The 13729-nt window shown below is 48.9% G+C and overlaps 1 protein-coding gene across 4 annotated transcripts in view; it reads right to left on the bottom strand.

Moving 5' to 3' along the window:
• Znf831 (zinc finger protein 831) overlaps nt 1-13729 on the bottom strand; it is a 117980-nt gene that overhangs the window by 77298 nt on the left and 26953 nt on the right. The window lies entirely within an intron of this gene.

The raw sequence follows: 13729 nt of genomic DNA, 5'->3' as shown, positions 1-13729 counted from the left end.
GATGTTTCTAGATCCGTGAAATGTCCAGATCCAGACCCTTCCCCCACTGCGGTTTTGAGCCATCAGTCAAGAGGACGACAGTAGGAACAAGAACTGACCTTGGTGGAGGGCTTCTTAGATTAGGAAGCTAAAAATGCAGGACTCTAAGACAAACCTGAACATCAGAAAAATTGTGTATCATTCTTTTGACCCACAGAAGTATGGCTCAAAGAGTGCATGATGAATCTCACGGTATAAGCTTCTCCCCAAACACGATGGGTCTGTGTATGCTAAAACATTATGATCTTGTCACATTCTCTCATGAAGCTATAAGGAGCTCTCATCCAACCTCAGGATGAAGTTTAGGTCTCTACTCAAAGCCCTGCTACGAACAGTTGAGATTAAGTCAGTTGTCACTAGGTCAGGAGGAGATAAACTAACACCAGGTCACATTATGTTCTGCAAGCCACGAAGGGCAAGTCAGAGACTGGAGGGAAATGTTAGGTGGGCCGGCGACAGCCACCCCTCACCTGAGTCTGTGTGAGCATTATACCACCCTCCTGAGAGTTCCTCTGGGCACCCACAACCTCAGTCTTCTGAACGTTGTTGATGCCCCAGGCGGTTAAAGTGCTGGGGTGGCAGGGCCAGCCTGAGCCAGCACTGGCTTGAGAAAACCCACGCGAGGGCTTCAGGAAGCTTGCAAGCTAGCTTTACTTAAAATCAAATCGTGCCAGATAGGGTGCTATACGCCTGTGAGCCTGGCATCTGGGGGACCGAAGAGGGAAGATCAGGAATTCTGGGTCAACCTGGGCTAAATAACAAAGCCCTGATTTTAAAAATGGGGGAAAAAGAAATTATATAAATATGGTATGAAATAAATCATATTGAAAGAAAAGATACTACAACTACATACAGTTTTTTTTTTAAAGCTGGCATTACTGTGTGTGCATATATACACTATGTGCGGGAACGGAGAGGTCAGAGGTGACTTTGAGGGATCAGTTCTGTCCTTCTACCTTCATGTGAGTCCCAGGATTAAACCGATGCTGGGCTTTCACAGCAAACCCCGTTACCTGCCAAGTATTACAACCTTAGACTGTGTGTGTGTGTGTGTGTGTGTGTGTGTGTGTGTGTGCTAGATATATAACTGAAGCTGGCCTCTGCTTCATGCCATCTGAAAAAGAATAATTCAGAAACAGATCACAGGCATAAATGAAAGATCAAAAGCTGTAAGTCTCTTAGAAGATATGGAGTGAAATCTGGACTTTGCATTTGGCAAGAGCTCCAAGATATGATGCCAGAAGCACAGGCAGCAAAAGGAAAAGCAGGGAAAAAATCGACTCATTAAAACATCTGTGAATCAGAAACACTATCAAGAAAATGGAAGGCTGTGCAATGGAGAGACTCAGGCTGAGGCGATGGCTCAGTTAGGGAAGTGTCTGCCATGTAGGAACCAGGACCTGAGCTCGGACACTCAGAACCTGTGCAAAAGCCAGGTGCATGGTACACCTGCCATCTCAGAGCTGAGAAGGCAGAGACTGGCAGATCCCTGGAGCTCGATGCCCATTCTAGCCAAATCAGTGAGCTCCACATTCAGTGAGAGGCTCTGTTGCAAGTAATAAGACTGTGAGGGGCCAGCAATACCATTCAGAAGGCAAAGGGCTTGGGCACAAGCTTGACGACCCAAGTTCGATCCCCAGAACGCACACAAAGGTAGAAAGAAAGAATTGACTCCACATGATTGTCTTCTGGTCTCCACACACACTCTCTGGCACATGTACACCGTACCTTATCATACACACACTCTAATAATAATGGAAAATAAAAAGCAAAAAGTCTTCAAAATAAAAATAAAGCAGTAAGAGGTTGAGGAAAATGCCCAGGGTTTACCTCTGACCTTCACACAGATGCACACATGTGATCACAGGCATGTACGCACACTTACATGTACAGAATTTTATAACTCGATGACAAATGGACTCCATTTTAAAAAGAGCAAGACTTGCAAGATGGTTCAGCAGGGAATGGCCCTTGCTGCAGAGGTTGACGGCGTGAATTTCATCCCTGGGACACACGTGTGGAAGGAGAGAACTGACTGCCACAAATAGTCCCCTTACCTCCATACATGCACCATGTCACAATACACGCCCACACATATGCAGATAAATAAATTAACTATATGAACAAAGGCATTGGCCAGGCTGAGATGAGAGGACGCCAAGGTTAAGGCTAGTCTAAACTATCCAGGGTAACCCTGTCTCAAAACAAGTTTGAAAGGAAAAAACTGGTCAAATGACTTCCCGAACTCACTAGCACGGCACAGTAAGGGCAATACGCTGAAAATAACAGATCTTTGCAAGGGTTTGGAGGATGGGAAGTCCTCACACACTGTGGCCAGCAGGAGTGACCCCATGTGGCTTCATTTCTCTGAATTCAAACACTCTCTTCTGCAGGAAGGAAGTAGGCTCCTTGGATTCAAGGCTTGTGTGTGGTGATATTTTGTTTGTAACCTAACAAATAAAGCTTGCCTGAAGATCAGAGTGGAGCAAGCCCCTAGTTATCCATAAAGGTCAGGCAGCGGTGATGCACACCTTTAATCCCAGCATTTGGAAAGAGGCAGACAGATCTCTGTGAGTTCAAGGCTACCCTGGGCTATACTAGATTGTTCCAGTCTAAAAGAGAAATGGAGCCAGCCTGTGGTGGCTCACACCTTTAATCCCAACACTTGGGAATCACACGCCTTTAATCCCAGCACTAGGGAGGTGGAGACAGGGAGGGATATGGCTGAGTGGAGAGAGGACTATAAGGCAGAGGAGACAGGAGCTCAGGGCATTCAGTCTGAGGATTCGTGGAAACAGGGTCTTGCCCCCTTTGGTCTGAGGATTCGGGAGAGGTAGAAAGTCTCTCTAGAGGCTGGCTGCTTTACTTCTCTGATCTTTCAGCATTTAACCCGATATCTGACTCTGGGTTTTTATTCTTAAGACCAATTAGAATTCGCCCAACACTGGTGAAGTCACCAGGGCGCACTCTGAAGCTATGCGCAGGGTGACAGGTGCTGGGAGAAGAGACTCTTTGATGGAGTTGCCTGTAACTTGTGCGTGAGCTCTAGTGAGGTGGCTCTCCCCCATGTCTCACCCGTGCTGGGTTGGGCTTTTGATGTCACTATGCTACTGTGACCCCAATACACTCATTGGCTCATCAAGTTTTCTTTCATTTTGTCCTGTTTTGTTTTGAGATAAGGTCTTCAGTCTGACTTTGAATATATATATATAGCAACCCCCCACCCCACCCCGCCTTGGTCTCATGGGATGACAGGTATGAGCCACCATGCCCAACTTAATTCATTTTCTTCCTTCCTTCCTTCCTTTGTTAATATTGAGTTAAGGCCTTGCTGCATAGTCCAGGCTGGCCTGGAATCCACCGTCCCCCTGTCTCAGCACTCTGGATATTGGGATTACAGATGTGTACCACCAGGACTGGTTGGATGAAACAGTCTACATAAAAACACAGAGCTTTGTCTGCGCCTACCACGGAGAAGAGTTTGATTCATTTGTGTTTTCAGTAACAAAGCATAATATTTTGAACTATTACCCAATGGTTCTTCCCACCCTTGTCTCTTCCTCTATCCCTCAGCCAAGCAGTCCCCACTCATTCCTGGGATGCGTCTCTAGTGTAGTTCCCAAGGGAAGGTAATCCCATGATACCCTCAAGAGGAGCAGAAAGGCTGAAGCGGAGGAGGCTGCCAAGTGTACGTCACCCCACAGGTCCTACTATGGACAACCAAGGAGGACACCCTCAAATCTGGGGCTGGCTGCCTCGGATTGCCCTGGGCTGACACTGTCACCTGGAACATGGGTCCTGCAGCAGGCTCTGGAGTCCCTCTTGCCTAGCAGGCAAGGCTGGCCTGGTTGGTTCTGAAATGATGTCCAAGGGTTGATGTGTGAGGCTCCTATTGGAGTACTTGTGGCGGACTTGGAGTTCTGAGCCCTAATCCTAAGGAAGGAAGTGTAATGAGCAGAGACCGAGCGACTAACTAATGCTTCTCTGATAGTTTCAGTGGGTGGGTGGGGAGGAAGTAGAAGGGAGGAGAGCCAGAAGGAAGGGAGGAGTGCTTCCCACCTCAGCCTGCCTCATGGGGAGTTGAGAGAGAGGTAAGTGGGACCCCATGCCAGGCAGTTTGCACAGAGCAGCAAGTGTCTTGATGGGAAGAGGAAGGCAGCCCACAGAGTGCTCTGCTAGGGAATAACCCGCAGACCCCGTGTCCTCCCACAGAGCTGTATCCCTGCTGCTGAAGGGCGGGCTCTCAGCAGGTACCCGGGGAGCTGAAGCCCAGTGACAGGTGGCTCCAGCAAACACGAGCCCATTACCAGGGAGAACAAAAATCGCAGCCAGAACTGCCTGTCGTGGGTAGGAGGCTCAGTTCTTTGAAATGCTGCAGACCCACCTGCCACCCTTACAGCTCTCTTTCTCAAGCCTGATCTGTAATTATAGCCGGTCCCTGCTGTGATCGAGTAAATGATACCCTCCTCTTGGGAGACAGCCACTCCTGTCCCAGGCAAAGTTACACGGGACACAGCTGATTTTAACCAAGGAGGGACCAGTGGTGCCACCGCTGTTGGACTGACAGTGACTGAGAGGAAGGAGGAGCAGGATCCAGAGTCCCTTGTCATCCCAACTGGCCCAGTGTCAAGTGTTCACCCTGTTGTCATGTTGAGGGCTGTCACCCAGAAAACAGGACTCACACCCTTGTCCTGCCCACCGAGGATCATGTTCTCCAGTAGAAACACTTGGCTTTATGGAGGAGAGGTGGTCCAAGAGAAGGCATGAGGAAGAAAGGAACGATGATTTCCAAAGCTTTCAGTAGCAAAAGCAGCCCCCTCAGTGGGCCAGGCCAGAGAGGAAACTCAATGAAACAAACCCCAGATGGATTTGCAGAATCCATAGTCAAGGTGAGATGCAAGAGAGGCAGCGGAGAAACCCACTGATGGAAGCGTGTTGGAAGGGACTGGATGCAGAGGTAGTAGCTTCTAAAACAACACTAGCTAATTCCAGCCCATATGTGTGCTCCAGTCACCGGCTCGGCCACTGGGTTAGCACTCTCGGCTTTGATGTCTTTTCCTTCCTGCTTAAATCCCACTTTTGCCAGAAGACCCCTTTTAAGAAGGAATGGCATACCCAAGATCGTGAACAGGATGCGCCCTTTTTATGTTACATAGCATCTACCATGACTTTCAGGGACAAAAACTCATCCTTCCACAATGGGCTGGAAACTTGATGTTCACACAAAAACTGGCACCCAGATAATTAAAGTTGGTTATTCATCACTGTGAAAAGCGGGGAGCGCCTGAGATGTCCTTCGGTGTGGGAAAGAATAAACAGACATTGTCACAGTCAGACAATAGAGCATTATGCATCCATAAGAAGAAATGAGCCATCAGGCTACGAAGAGGCACAAGGAATGGTGTATGCTGCTAAGTGAAAGAAGCCACGCTCAACAGGCTGCTTCCTGCTGCAGACACTCTAGAACAAACAGAACTGTAGGAAATAGGATCTGTGCGTGCCACAGTTGGAGGGGAGGAAAGAATGAACAGACATGGCCTAAAGGACATTTGCAGCGTGAAACCATCTGGATGATACTGTCAAGGGGTACCAGGCTGACCACTCTCAAAACCCAGAGTGTGGAGGTGGCCCCGTGGATAAGGCATTTGCTGTGGCAAGCGTAAAGACCTGAGTTTGGATTCCCAGAAACCACTTAAAAATAAGGCATGGCAGAGCCCACCTGGAATCCCAACACCAGGGCTGGGGGTGGAGACAGGAGGATCCCTGGAGCTCACTGGACAGGCTGTCACCAAATTAGTGAGACATAGGTTTGGTGAGAGACTTTGCCTCAAAACTTAAGGTGGGCAGTAAACCAAGATACACCTAACATCAACCCCTCCACATGCTCATAGACACATGTGCAAACACAAACAAAGCCATATAGACCATGGGAAGAGTGGGCTCTCAGGTAAGCATGGACCTCTGCGGCATAGCCTGGGCTCACCAGCTGTCGCATGCGTACCGCACTAACACAGGACACTGATAGCAGGAGGAACCGCATCCGCATGAAGGACGGATTTCAGCACGGCAGCTCCGAACTCCCTGGGCTTCCCTTCACAGTTTTCAATTGCTTTTGCTTTTGTGAAGTGGGATCTCATTTTCCAACATGTACCATCACACCCGGTTTTAGATGTAGGTTCTAGGGATTCAAAGGTCAAGCTCCCTGGCCTTTGCGATAAGTATATCACTGATGGAGCCTTCCCCAGCCTCAGCCGTTTCCCAAGTCACTTTCTAATTGGCCTAAAACTGGTCTCAAAATGTTATCATCTAACAGGCAATGTTTAGGAGAGCTAGGCATGAACCGGCATCCATCCTTACTGCAACAGCATGTACACTGCAGGGCTTTGTCAGTAGAGGAACCACTAAAATAAACAGCAACGGCCAGCTAGACTGCCCTAAGTGTGTGTCAGGGGCCGCTGGATGTGGTTGTGACTTCTTCTCTAATTTGAACCCTAAAACCTGTGACACCCTCAGTTCTTCCGTTCTCTGAGCACCCACAGTAGTAGCAATGGCTTTGTATGTCTGGCACCGAGCTGGTTTGCTCTGTGGGAGACGCTGCAGATTAAAAGGGGGAAGGTGGATATTCACTCTGATGGCCTCTGGCTACACTTCTTCCAGGAGGTTCCCTCCCATCCTAATCATGGTTCTGAGATGACAACACCCTTCCTCCACAGCTCTGCTACCATCTAAATGTCCACAGCCCTCAAGGAGGCCCACTCCATATAAACAGCGCCCCCACCACGCTCTGAGCCATTTATGCGAGCAAGTCTCTTCTCCATCCCTTCTCTCTCTCTCTCTCTCTCTCTCTCTCTCTCTCTCTCTCTCTCTCTCTCTCTCTCTCTCCCCTCTTTCACTCTCCCTCTGCATGTGTTTGACCTTCCAGGGCCCACAGTGAATTTGGAACTTAAATTACGTGTATGTGTGAATTTTCCCACAGAAAAAGGACCTTTGAAACTTTTCTCATGGTCAAGAAGAACCTAGAAGAGTCTGTCTAAGAGTGGGGCTTCCTGGTTCTGTATGCCATTCCCTGAACATGAGAACCAAGGATGCCCAGGACCTGTCAGGCTCAATTGCTTGTTAGTCAGACTACAGCTTCACCTAAATTAATTCTGTTTGGTGATGAAATTATGTTTTGCTTAAACAAATTAAGATAACTGGGCAGGCCAAGAGAGAGTTTACAAAGGCACAATGTGCAGAAAGAGAGTGAGTCCAAGCACAAAGCAACTCCCTCGTTCTTATGTGCAAATGGCGTGGCTCGGGTGAAGACGGACAATGGGTTGCAGATGTTTGGAGGAGAAACCCTGATGTCCAGTGGGCTTTGCCGCAGGCAGGGCCTGGGTCCTGGGCTCAGGTGAGAAAGAAAATCTAAGCTCAGATCTCAGCTTTGGCCCGTGCTCATTCAGATTGCTCATCAACTTGGCAAGATCCAGAATTTCCTAGAAGATGAACCTCTGGGCACCTCTATAGGAGAGTATCTACACTGGGTGGATTGTGGTGGGAAGACCCACTCCTGAAGGTGAGAGGCTCTATTCTCCAGGGATGGGGTGCCGGACTGAATCAAAAGACTCCTCTCTTGCTGCTTCCGGGCTGTGGATGTCATGTGACCAAATGTCTCAAGCTCTCCCCGTTGTGACTTCTCTGCCACGATGGACTGTATACCCTCAAGTACAGGGGAGTTGAGCCAAGACAAACTTTCTTTCCTGAAGTTTCTTTTGACAGATATTTTGTTGCTTCAAAGAGACAAGTAACTGGTGCAGCCCCTATGGACTTACATAGCTCAGGAAGTTTCTGGAGGCTTAGGGATCAGTGAGAGTTAAATTGGTGCTCTCCCAGAGTTCCTGCCTTGCACTTAGCTGTTGCCAGGACACTTGGTTTTACCGCAGCCACCTCGAGGCTGGTACTCCTTTGTTTGCAAGGAGCCACACAGTTTTTAGCTCCGAGTCCCCTGAACTCCCAAACTCTGCACAACAACAGTGCAAACTGAGCTCCCTGGAGTTCATCCATGGGTTACACACAAAAAAGAGATGGCCACTTTCACTGGGCACTGCCCGAGTCAGCAGCCAGTGAGCATGGAGCCAAAGGAAAGGAGGAGATTTCGTCCCAGGCTCTCTAAGTGGGGTCCCCACTTCCACCCCACGCATTGAATACTGTGTACGTAAGTATTCAGGCCACAGTGTGCATCAAACACAAGCCTTCACTGCATCTGTTGAATTGACAAAGATACAGGGCAGGGACCGTGAGACAACTCAGTGGATTAAGATGCCTGTTGTCAACAAAGCCTGATGAACTGAGTTTGATTCCAAGGATCTATTTGGTAGAAAGAGAGACATGACCGTCCTCTGAGCTCTACACAAAAGACTGCCCCTCTCAAACACACACTCAAACAAATAAATACAATGAAAAAATGTTTTAAGAACCCTGGAGAAATTCAACAGATGGAAGCAAGGTATTAAAAATATACTATTCGTAGCCAGCCCCAAACAGCCTCAACCTCCACTTCTCCATCCCCACCTCATAGGTTGGCTGTTCCTGGCATAGACACACGGTGGCTTCTTTACCACTCCTCAGTGCTAGGTGGGCCACGAACGCCATGATACTGTGTCTGGGGCTGAAGATGCTGAAAGCATTCTGCCCTGCCTTAGTCAGAAGAACCAGCCTAGGCCAGTGCACTGTGTGGTAAGTGGCCACATGAAATCACAGCAGACATACCCACAAGTCCCGTGACACAAAATAAAGCTCTCTGGGGAAGCCTCTCTGTTCTTCCCCACCGATTCACAGGTCAAATATGAGATGGACGATCTGCTCTGATATGTTTGGGGCTGTTTGCTAGACAGAAATATCCAGATGATTTGCAAGAGGACAGCCTCCTGAAGAGCATTAAGGGTCATTCAGACTAAGGGTATCTTGGCCTTACTACCAGCTGACATCCACTTTCCCAGGATGCACTGCTAGAACAGTTAGAACAGGTCTCGAACTTATGGATGTTAGAAGGCACCTTCAGGTCTGAGAGCCCCCAGCTGGACCGTGCAGATAACAGTGTGCATCTTCTTTGGCTATCCAAGGTCTCTGCACAGCACGAACCTGGCCAGAGTTCCTTCAGCCTGTGGGGACTCAAGGCCAGTGCGGCAGCCTGAGTATTCCCACCTGCTTCCTCAAGGGCCTTGGACTCTCTGCTGATAGCATTAAGATCAGGAGAGCTTCCTGCCTTGGTTTTTTTTTTTGTCTCCATCCAACTCAATCACTTGTATCCTTTTTTTCTTTTTGGGGGGTGGTGTGTGTGTGTGTTCATGTGTGTGCAAGTGTACGGACACACACATGGAGGCCGGAAGTCAAGCTCGGAAACAGCTCCTCAGGCACTGCCCATTTTATTTGGACCAGCTGAGGTCTCCCCTGAAGCTTATCCATCAGACTAGGTTGCCTGACTAGAGTGCCCCAGAGACACACGTCTCTCCCGAGCACATGTGACCACACCTGGCTTTTACATGCGGGTGGAGAGCAAACTCAGGCCCTCCTGCTAGTATGGCAAGCATCTCCCTGCCCAATGCTTGGATAATTTTTTTAAAAAAAAATATTTATCTATTTAATACAGATTGTGGCTTTACTTGCATGTCTGTCTGTCTGTCTGAGGGAATCAGATCCCCTGGAACTAGGGTTACAGACAGGTGCGAACTACCATGTGGGTGCTGGGAATTCAATCTTGGTTCTTTGGAAGAGCAGCCAGTGCTCTTAACCACTGAGCCTCTCTCCTCTCTCCAGTCCTGTTTAAATACTTTTGGACACCATTTCGGGCCAAACATTTTGCTAGAATTCAAGAAAGCAAGAGAGAGGGACAGCAAGACTATATGACACCAAACGGGACCGTGGAGCTGGCGGCATGGAGACGGCTTAGGTCCTATGGCGCACGGAGCCTGCCGCGCCGTGGCTCATCAGTTGGCACCACTTAGGACTCTTGCTTTCTCAGATCAGGGAGTTGGTATAGTGGCAATAAAGTGACACTCAGAAGGACATGGAACAGGCCTGTGACTTACAAAAACCAGGCAACTCTTCCAATGCAGCCTCCACCTGCAAAAAATCCGTCCATTCTGTGGTGGTGTTCGCTGAGAGCGAAGCGCCGCCCTGTGCATTGGCAGTCGCGGATCCCGTTTCTGCTGGGCAGAGGGAGCGCTAAGGATGAGGGGCTTGGCACTACAGGACACCGCTAAATGAAAGAAACTCCTACTGTGGGACTCGTGTTTAGTGAAGCAGCAAGACATTGCTTTTTAAAAGTAATTATATAACGTGTTGGAAAATAAGACATGGGAAAGGGGTGAGTGAGGTCTCACGTAGAAATGTGAGCGGGGAAGGAAGGACTTGAAGGCGGCAGTTCTACATGGAATGGGCTGGGTGAGTCTCACTGAGAAAGCTAAATAAACCGGCTGGAAATCTGACAAAGGAACACACATGAGTACTTGGGGGAAGACACAAACGGAAGACGGAATCCAAATGCAGACGACAGCAATGCAATGACCCCGAGGCAGGAGCATGCCGCACATGTCTGAGACATGTACATATATCATGTCCTGGGGATTTCAGGCCCTCACACAAGCTAGGCAAGTGCTCTTACACTGAACCACATTCTTGGACCTAAGGCTTAGCCCTCTAAGTTAAAGGAACTACATTTGTAGATGCTAGATGATATTTGCAATTCTTTCTGGGTAAGTCTTTTATTCCTCTGGGGCTTTGGGAGAAAAGGAAAGAGAGAGAGAGAGAGAGGAAGAAGGAGGATGGGAGGGAGGGAGGGAAGGAAGGAAGGAAGGAAGGAAGGAAGGAAGGAAGGAACCAATTCATGTACAAAATGGCCTGAAGTGAGAGAATCTTGAGACTGTGCTGTGTTCAATGACAAGGGAAGGGAGCGGGCAGGTCTCAGACCTGGATAGTTTTTTCTGAGTGGTAAATGGGAAACACAGGTCTTAAGCCTTTCTACTTGCTGGAAGAGGGTGCTGAGACCAAAGCCGCCACCCAGGCTGCTCTCCTTCCTCCAGTGAACACAGCCTCACAGACCCACGGCCAGCTGGAGGCTGTCCACACATCCCTGAAGCCTAGAACATGTCAGATAAAAAGATGCTGCTCCCTGTTGCCGTGGGCTATAAGCAGGGTTGGGAGATAATGTAGGTCAGAGCGCTGTATTGGGGATGGTTATTGTCTCATATAATTACAATAATCTGCCAGGAAACCAGCAAACAGATAACATGCTGAGTTCAAAGGGAGATAGGAACAAGTCCCTGCAGCCTGTGTGAGTCAGAGTTCCAGAAGCCTTAACCCCCTGTGGTGGTTAATTCCACTGTCACCTTGATTGGATGAAGAAAAATGTTTGGCCACTCTGGGCCATGTTGTCACCTACAGAGGCTATGCTTGGAAACTGGGCAATCAAGTTAAAACAACAAACAAGTCTCACTTAGAACGATGTTAAAGGTTTGGTCTGGGGCTGCATTCACAGTTAAGGCTGGGGCTGGACACTCCCAGCGTAGAGTGCTCTTAGCTGCACGGGTGGCTGTCAGTTTGGCTGGATTCAGAACCGCCTAGGGGAGACACATCTCTGGGTGCACCTCTGAGGGTCTTTCCAGGGGACTAACTGCGGAGGGAACACATACCCTGAACACAGGAAGTACCAGTCCAGACTGAGCACAGGCAAAAAGAGGAGGAACCTGGATGAACGTTAGCGTTCATCTCTGTTCTTGATTCAGCCAGAGGTGAGCAAGCCGTGGCTCCCTCCTGCTGCCTTGCCTTGCCTGCCATGATGGACCAACCCTCAAACCCTGACCAAAGATCTGTTTCTAGGCCCAAAGTGTGCCTTTTCTAGACTATCATGCAAATGGAGGCGCGGGTGACAGAGCTTGTTCAGCCCAGCCTCTGCCGTCTGACACAATGCTCTGAAGACTCGCCCACACTGTCGTGTGCTTCAGGAGCCCACTCCTTTCCACTGTCAAGGGTAACTGCACTGGGGAGATGTGCTACACTGTGTTCGCACTGTGAGGGCAGGTCGCACGGGACAGGGACGAGACAGGGCTTTCTGTCTCAGACAGGGAGGCAGGGATGAAGGCACAGCAGGAGGACAGAGAAGCTGATCAAGGAGCCTGCATCTCCGCCACCCCTTTCCCTGCAGGTCAAAGGAAGACAGGAGTTATCATTGTCCTTATCGCTGTGACTAAGGTCCCCACATATTGAGAGAAAGGCTTGATGTGGCTAGGTGAAATACAGTACTATCCATCACGGCAGGGGAGGCACAAGAGACTCTATGGCTGAGATCCACAGTATTGTCCATCACGGGCACGAGGGAGTGGAAGTCACGACACTGGGACTGTGTGGCTGAGATCCTACATCTCCACCAATACAGAAGCTGGTTGCACCAACACTCCCTCCTTTTCACTTCTGTCTGGGCCTACAGCCCACAGGACAGAGTTTCCCATGTCCACTCAGCTAATCCGCGCTAGAAACGCATCCACAGAGGACCTCTCCTAAGAGCTCAGGTGTTTCATGACCTGACCAAGTCAATAATGGAGAGAGACAGTCACACCAGCTGTAGCAGAGGGCTCAATGGGCCCAGGCTCTTACAATAGAATTTACCAACCCACCCCCAGATCACAAGTCATATCAACACCCAGGAGTACCTCAAAGTGAGTGGGAACAGAGAGCTAGAGAGACAACGCCAAAGATGAGAGACATCGGCTCTCTGGCCATTGATTATCTGGTCTAACTAACTGCACTGCTTCAGCGACATCAGCTCTCTGGCCATCGATTATCTGGTCTAACTGCACTGCTTCAGCGACATCAGCTATCCAGCCATTGATTATCTGGTCTAACTGCACTGCTTCAGCAACATCAGCTATCCGGCCATTGATTATCTGGTCTAACTGCACTTCTTTGAGTAACACTTGGGAATAAATCCTGAGCACGTGGAAATGGGAAGACAGGCAAAGAAATCAAAGATTTTTAAAACAGTCATCTTTCGAAGGACAGAAAAAAACATCACTATATCCAAAAGTTTTAGAGCTCAGTAGCAAACAAAAGAGACCAAGTAATAAGAAGAACTAGAGAACTGGAAACAAGATAATCAAGGCAAAGCTCTGTAGACAACATGAAGAAACACGTAAGGAAGTAGAGACAGGAGGGCCAGGGGCCCAGGAGACCAAAAAGGATCTGACATTTGTGACATCAGAATTCTGGAAAAACAGGAAAAGGAAAGTGGGACTTACTTACAAAATATGAAGATGTCTGAAGGTGGCTGAGTAGATGAACGTCCTTGCCATGCAATCAGGACCTGATTTTGACACCAAAGAACTCGTGTGAAGCTGGTGTGGCCACACATCTGCCGTCTTAGCACCTTCATGGCAAGGTGGGAGCAGAGGCAGGAGAATTGCAGCAAGGTTGAGAGCCTGTTTGTCTGGCTCTCAAAGAACAGAATAGACACCGCCTAAACAAGGTTGCCCTCTGACCTCCACAGGCACTCCTTGGCATGTGATCATCTGTGGTCATGCATGTGAACATGTGCAGACACACAAACATCACACACATAAAAAGACGCACTTACAAAATGACGAATGACTTGTTTGTGAATTCCAGGAATCCTAGCATGTAGGAGGTTGAGGCAGGAGGATTGCAGGTTCAACATTAG

This window comes from Microtus pennsylvanicus, chromosome 2 (genome assembly GCF_037038515.1).
Source record: "Microtus pennsylvanicus isolate mMicPen1 chromosome 2, mMicPen1.hap1, whole genome shotgun sequence".
Lineage (NCBI taxonomy): Eukaryota > Metazoa > Chordata > Mammalia > Rodentia > Cricetidae > Microtus > Microtus pennsylvanicus.
Note: the sequence above shows the minus strand (reverse complement) of the source record. Positions and strands in the feature narration are given on the sequence as shown.